The sequence below is a fragment of the Triturus cristatus genome, chromosome 5_2 (assembly GCF_964204655.1).
Source record: "Triturus cristatus chromosome 5_2, aTriCri1.1, whole genome shotgun sequence".
Classification (NCBI taxonomy): Eukaryota; Metazoa; Chordata; class Amphibia; order Caudata; family Salamandridae; genus Triturus; species Triturus cristatus.
Genome location: NC_140588.1, coordinates 1,108,371,543 through 1,108,378,368, shown reverse-complemented (window position 1 = coordinate 1,108,378,368; position 6,826 = coordinate 1,108,371,543). Strand labels below are relative to the sequence as shown.

General features: G+C 59.8%; 2 pseudogenes; both read right to left on the bottom strand.

The window, feature by feature from the left end:
• Window positions 1–1,118: 1,118 nt before the first annotated feature.
• LOC146829793 (28S ribosomal RNA) lies at window positions 1,119–4,147 on the bottom strand (annotated as a pseudogene).
• A 437-nt stretch (window positions 4,148–4,584) lies between these two features.
• On the bottom strand, window positions 4,585–4,738 carry LOC146829792 (5.8S ribosomal RNA; annotated as a pseudogene).
• Between the last annotated feature and the right edge of the window lie 2,088 nt (window positions 4,739–6,826).

Sequence of the window (6,826 nt, the reverse complement as noted above, 5' to 3'; positions counted from 1 at the left end):
CGTGGTCACAGCTTCCGAACACCAGCCAGGCCAGAGAGAGTGCCCGGACCATCAGCTGAGTTGCAGGAAGGGGGCTCCCGCACCCTGGGATGGAGCATGAGCCCCGGGCGCGGTCCCAGCTTCCGAACCCTAGCCAGGCTGGGTGGAGCCTCTCCGGGCCCCGGCGGACCCCCGTCCCCCACGCCCGGACCCTCTGCTGGCTTGTAGGATGGGGGACTCCCACCGCCTGGGACAGAGCACAAGCCCCGGGTCCGGTCACAGCTTCCGAACCCTAGCCAGTCCGGGAAGAGCACCTAGACCCTCAGCTGGCTTGAAGGATGGGGGCTCCTGCCCCCTGGGACCCTGGGATGGAGCACCAGCCCTGGGCATGGTACCAGCTTTGAAACCCTACCCAGTCTGGGGACAGCCTCCCCAGGCCCTGGTGGATCCCCTTCGCTCAGACCCTCCTCTGGCTTGCAGGACGGGGGGCTCCTTCACCCTGGGACACTAAGATGGAGACACGAGCCCCGGTCTCAGCTTCCGAACCCTAGCCAGGCCAGGGAGCAAGTACCTGGGCCCCGGTGGATCCCCGTCCCCGGCACCATGACCCTCGGCTGGCTTGCAGGACGGGGCCTCCCACACCCTGGGATGGAGAACGAGCCCCAGAGCTGGTCCCAGCTTCTGAACCCTAGCCAGGCTGGGGAGACACTCCCAGGGCCCTTGTGGACCCCCGGTTCCAGCATCTGGACCCACGGATGGAACTGTTGGCAGAAATCTCATTGCGTCAATACCCGCCTCGGGCCTTTGCGATGCTTTGTTTTAATTAAGCAGTCAGATTCCCCTGGTCTGCACCAGTTCTAAGTCAGCTGCTAGGCGCTGTCCATGGCAGAATGCCGGCCCTTTGCCCCTGGGGAGGGGTCATGGAGAGAGGCGACCACTGCAGCTGGGGCAATCCGCAGGAAGGGCCTGCCTCACGTCCAGAGTTGCCACCGCCCCGGAGGGAGGCACCTTGTCCAGCCACAGCGCACGTACAGCCCCACTTCGAACCCCAGCCCGACTGACCCAGCTCTTAGACCCAATCCTTAACCCGAAGTTACGGATCTTACTTGCCGACTTCCTTTACCTACATTGTTCCAACATGCCAGAGGCGGTTCACCTTGGAGACCAGCTGCGGATATGGGTACGGCCTGGCCTGAGATTTACTCCATCTCTCTCAGATTTTCAAGGACCAGCGAGAGCTCACCAGAAGCCACCGGAACAGCAACGCTTTCCAAGGCTCGGGCCCCTCTCTCAGGGCGAACCCATTCCAGGGTGCCCTGCCCTTCACAAAGAAAAGAAAAATCTCCCCGGGGCTCCCGCCGGCTTCACCGGGATCATTTGCATTGCCGCACTGGATCTAAGCCTGACTCCCTTGAGGTTCTGGACTTTTAAGAATCCAGAGGTGTCAGGGAAACAACACCCAAAGACCCCTGAGTTCCTTCCTGTCTTGGTGCACAAATGAAACAGAAACGCGGGCTTCTCGATGGTGGCGTCAGAGACCAAGATTTATTACTGCAGGGACACAGAAGTCATAGGAACCACACAACGGCAGAATCTACGAGACTGTTCGATTTGCAAGAAGTGGGTCGCACCTTAAATACATAAAATATGCCTTCAGGCAACATTACACGAATACTTTTCATGCCCAGCCCGGTATCCCAAACAGACAATAAATATACACCAAACAATAATTAGTCGTAGGTTTTCAGTATTCGATCAAATCCCTTTGTCAGTTTCCCATTCTTTGACCGATCCTCCCCATCATAAAAATCGTATCCTCCCCATCGTAAAAGCCCAGAAGGAGAGGAGCAGAGCCAGGTGTGGGAGATAGAAAAGTAGGATAGGGATGTTTATGGATCATAAACGGGCATGGCTACCGTCTTCGGCCTTTCAATCAGGACAATGGACACGAGAACCAGTATAGCAGGGCTGGCCTCAGGCAGGGGAGGCAGCTTGATTCTGCCTAGTCACGCAGCGTCAGCTTCCTCGGACTCGGGCTTACTTGTCCTTAACAAGGTGATTCTGCCGGGGTCATTGCTCGTCCATTGACTATGTGAGGGCAAGAGACAAAATGGGTGCCGTATCTAAAATGGATGCCATGGCTTTACAACAGAATGCCCTATTTCTCGGTGAATTCATGCTCGTAGCGCAGCGAAAACACTGTCATATATATAATGGATCATTTACGGTTCATTGGTACCAAAATCGTGTCAGTACTACGATACCGAATACACGGGTTCGGATCGCTGCAGAACCTCACCCTTTCGATTGGCCGAGGGCAATGGAGGCCATCACCTGTCCCTTCCGAACGGCGCTCGCCCATCTCTTAGGACTGACTGACCTATGTTCAACTGCTGTTACCATGGAACCCTTCTCCACTTCGACCTTCAAGGTTTTTGTTTGAATATTTGCTACTACCACCAAGTTCTGCACCTGCGGCGGCTCCACCCGGGCCCTCGCCCTGGGCTTCCATGCACACCACAGTGGCCCTCCTACTCGTCGTGGCTTAGACCCCACGGCTTTCAGCACCGGCGATGGCCGGGTATGGGCCCGACGGTCCAGCACCATCTATTTGCAGGGCTAGTTGATTCGTCAGGTGAGTTGTTACACACTCCTTAGCGGATTCTGACTTCCATGGCCACAGTCCTGCTGTCTATATCAACCAACACCTTTTCTGGAATCTGATGAGCGTCGCATCGGGCGCCTTAACCCGGCGTTTGGTTCATCCCGCAGTGCCAGTTCTGCTTACCAAAAGTGGCCCACTAGGCACTAGCATTCCATGTGTGGCTCCATGCAAGCGAGCCAAGCTCCTTACCCATTTAAAGTCTGAAAACAGGTTGAGATCGTTTTGGCCCCAAGACCTCTAATCATTCGCTTTACCAGATAAAACTGGGGGGTCCGAGAGTCAGCTATCCTGAGGGAACCAGCTACAAGATGGTTCGATTAGTCTTTGGCCCCTATACCCTGGTCGGACGACTGATTTGCATGTCAGGACCACTACGGACCACCACCAGAGTTTCCTCTGGCTTCGCCCTGCCCAGGCATAGTTTACCATCTTTCGGGTCCTATCACGCACGCGCATGCTGCACCTCCCCGAAAAAGCGGGCGAGATGGACCAGTGGTGCGCCCACTGCTAGAAGCGTGGGGGTATCCCACCTCAGCTGGCATGCGCCAGCCCTCACCTCCATTGCGCCACAGGGTTTCGCTCGGCCCTCCGACTTGTGCACGAGTTAGACTCCTTGGGCCGTGTTTCAAGATGGGTCGGGTGGGTAACCGACATCGCTGCAGACCCCTGGCGTCCGACGTGGGCCCCCGCGCCTGGAGGCATGACTCAGTCGGTGAGCACTGAGAACGGTTTCCCCAGTTGACAGTTGCGCTGGGAGCAGGGGGCCCTGTCCCCCCTTCAACCGCCTCGGTGCGCCCCAAGGGGTGGCCAGGAATGGGTGCCCGGGGAAGGGAGCGAGGCGGTCGAATCTCCCTCGGCCCCATGGACACAGCAAAGCTGCTACTAGTGGGGCCGTAACACCCTTCAATGGAGCGGCGGGCCACCTACCATCACGGTGCCTTCCCAGCAGACCCGGAGCGAGTCATGGTGCACTGCCACAGAGGAAATGCGCCCTACTGTGGCCGTGTAGGGCCCATGTGCTGGTCTCGTGCAGAGAATCCGGGAACTCCCAGGCCACCGACCTTCCCGCCGTATTGAATCCTCCCGGCGGACTGCATGGACCCCACCTGTTTACCTCTCGACGGTTTCATGCCCTCTTGAACTCTCTCTTCAAAGTTCTTTTCAACTTTCCCTTTCGGTACTTGTTAGCTATCGGTCTTGCGCCCGTATTTAGCCTTAGGTGGAGTTTACCACCTGCTTTGGGTTGCATTCCCAAGCAACACGGCTCCGAGAAGATACGATCCCAATGCACCGGGGGCCGCTACCGGCCTAACACTATCCGCGGGGTGAGCCTCGAGGACTTGGGCTCCCTGAGCAAAACCAGGGAGTCGGTCTTCTGTACATCACATTTCCCACGCCCGCCGCCGGGCAGGGATTCAGCACTGGGCTCTTCACTCGCCATTACTTGGGGAATCCTGGTTAGTTTCTTTTCCTCCGCTTAGTAATATGCTTAAATTAAGTGGGTCACCACGTCTGATCTGAGGTTGTAGTCGGAAGAAAATGCCAAAGCGTTAAGGGGGAGCCAGGGAAAGTCAACTCCCTGCCAGAGCAGGGGTCTGGCATCCCGGCAGGGTCCGCCCTCTTTCCCCAGATTGGATCTGGAGGGGTTTCGCCCTCACTGGGAAGCCGGCAATGGAGGTGGGCGCCCGAGACAGATGCGCACGGGCAGCCAGTGAGATACCACAGACAGCTATGTGTGGCATGTAGCCAGGTACCCCAGGACAGACCCCTTCTCAGGGATAGGCGTGCCGGCGGCATACTTCCGCAGCAGGTCCCGGCGAGGGACACTGCCATGTTCGATCAGGGGGTTTGACCTTGTGGGGGGATGAAGGGAAGCGGAGCTAACACTGCGACAGCCCCAGCCGCGTCCTGGGGAATCCCCGGGGTGATTGAGGATCGAGTGACCCCCAGACAGGCGTAGCCCCGGAAGGAACCCAGGTCCGCAAGATGCTTTTGAAGTGTCGATGATCGATGTGTCCTGCAATTCACACTAATTCTCGCAACTAGCTGTATTCTTCATTGATGCACTAGCTGAGTGATCCAGCGCCAAGAGTCACAGGCAACTTTTGAAAACGTTCGCCCACCTGCAGGTGTAGGGGAGGCGGGAGGAAGGTGACACCGTACCTCCGCCACCCGTGCAGCAATGGGCCCAGGTGCCCCGTTCAAGGCTTCCTCTCTGGGAGTCGGACTGCACTGCTGGGAGAAAAATAACATTACCAGGCACTTGGCCAGGGAGTCTCCCCTGACCCACCCGCAGGTGAGGGAGGGGACTCCCAGAGCAATGAGAGTAGGCAGCCCTGCAGCCATCGGTCCCTCCCGGAGTAACCAGGAGGGACCACGTGAGTCTTCAAACCCCTTAACCCGGCCGCACAGGACCAGTTCCGACCGGCTACCTGGCAATGAGGGAGGGTCGCTCCACGTGGATGTCAGCTGCCCATCACCAGGGGGCCCAAGACATGCTGGCGGGCTGGCTTTTTTCAGCTCACCCCACCTTTGCCCGGTTCGGAGGCGCCGGAATCCAGGTAGCTCTCCATCCCGCACGACACCTTGACAAGCATGGGAGGCGTGCATGGGACTGACGGACCCACGTCCTGGGCCCTTGATGGAGCAGCAGGCTGGGGGATGGGGCCCAGTGCCAGAGCACCGACCTGGGGCACAAATGGGGCCCCTGAACCCAGCCGGGGCTCCTAGGCCCAGAGGCACAGGTGCAGCCTCCCCTGGCTTGCTGGAAACCATTCTGGGCACACTGCCATGCAGCAGGACCAAGGACAGTGCTCGGGTCAGGAGGCCTCCCTCTGAGGGGCCCTCAGGGTCCCCGGCCAGAGCTCCTGAACCCAGCCAAGCAAGGGGAGGATCTCTGGGCACAACGGAACCCCATCCCAGGCCTTTGGCAGAGCAGCAGGCTGGGGGACGGGGCCCAGGGCTGGAGCACTTGAACCATGGCCCTGTGGGCCCCTGGACCCAGCCAGGGCTCCCAGGCCCAGAGGCGCAGGGGAAGCCTCCCCGGGCCTGCCGGAACACCATCCCGGGAACCCTGCCATGCAGCAAGATCAAGGACAGAGCCAGGGGTGGGGAGGCTGCCCTCCCCAGGGCCCTCAGGGGCCCTGTCCAGTGCTCTTGAACCCACCCAAGCAAGGGGAGGCTCGCCAGGCACAACAAAAAACCCCTGTCCTGGGCCTTGGCAGAGTGGCAGGCCAGGGGATGGGGCCCTGGGCTGGAGCACCTGACCCAGAGCACGTCGGGCCCCTGGACCCAGCCGGGGATCCTAGGCCCAGAGGCGCAGGGGATGCCTCCCCGAGCCCATGGGACCCTGTCCCGGGTACCCTGCCATGCAGCAGGACTGAGGACAAAACCTGGGGTGGGGCGGCTACCCTCCCTCAGAAGCCCCTAAACCCAGCCAAGCCGGGGGATGCTCCCTGTGCCCACAGGACCCTATCTGCGGCAACCTGCCACACGGCAGGCCTGGGGACGGACCCCGGGCCGGGGTGGCATTGTGACCTGTCCAGCTGCTGGCTGAGGATCGTTAGGCCGCAAGGTATTCTGGAAAACCCTGCCCATACTACTAATCCGGAGGAAAGATACCCCACCTGCTGGGAACCTGTGTGCACCGCGAGACTCATGGGACCCTAGACCCAGACACGCCTGACCTCCTGGAGCCCTGGCTGGGATCGGGGAGGCAAATGAACCCCCACTGGGACTTCCGGGGAAGGCTGGCCATCTGGTAGCCCCATTGGTAAGCATTGCATGCGACAAGATGGCCGGGACTGAAAGGACTCCCATCTGCCCTCCCCGAGCCTTCGTGGCAGGGCTCCTACCTGCCCACGCAAGGCTCGTGGCTCCACATCCCGGGGGGCTCAGGGTTTCGACTGGGCCTCAGGCAAGGGGAGAACCACCGGAGCTCTCGGGCCTGGATGCCTGGGGGAGGACTGCCTGGGGCCCATGAAGCCCTTCTAGGGTACTTTGCCATGCCGTGGTCTGGAGGAGGCAGCCCCCCGGATGGAGGGGAGGTGTTGTCCAGGCATAGCACATCTGGTCCCCGGCAAAGAACCACCAGCCCGGGAGGTGTGTTCCGGTATACCCTGCCCTATTAATCCAGAGGAAAGCTATCCCTCTTTCTGGGAACTCGTGCACTCCGTGAGACTC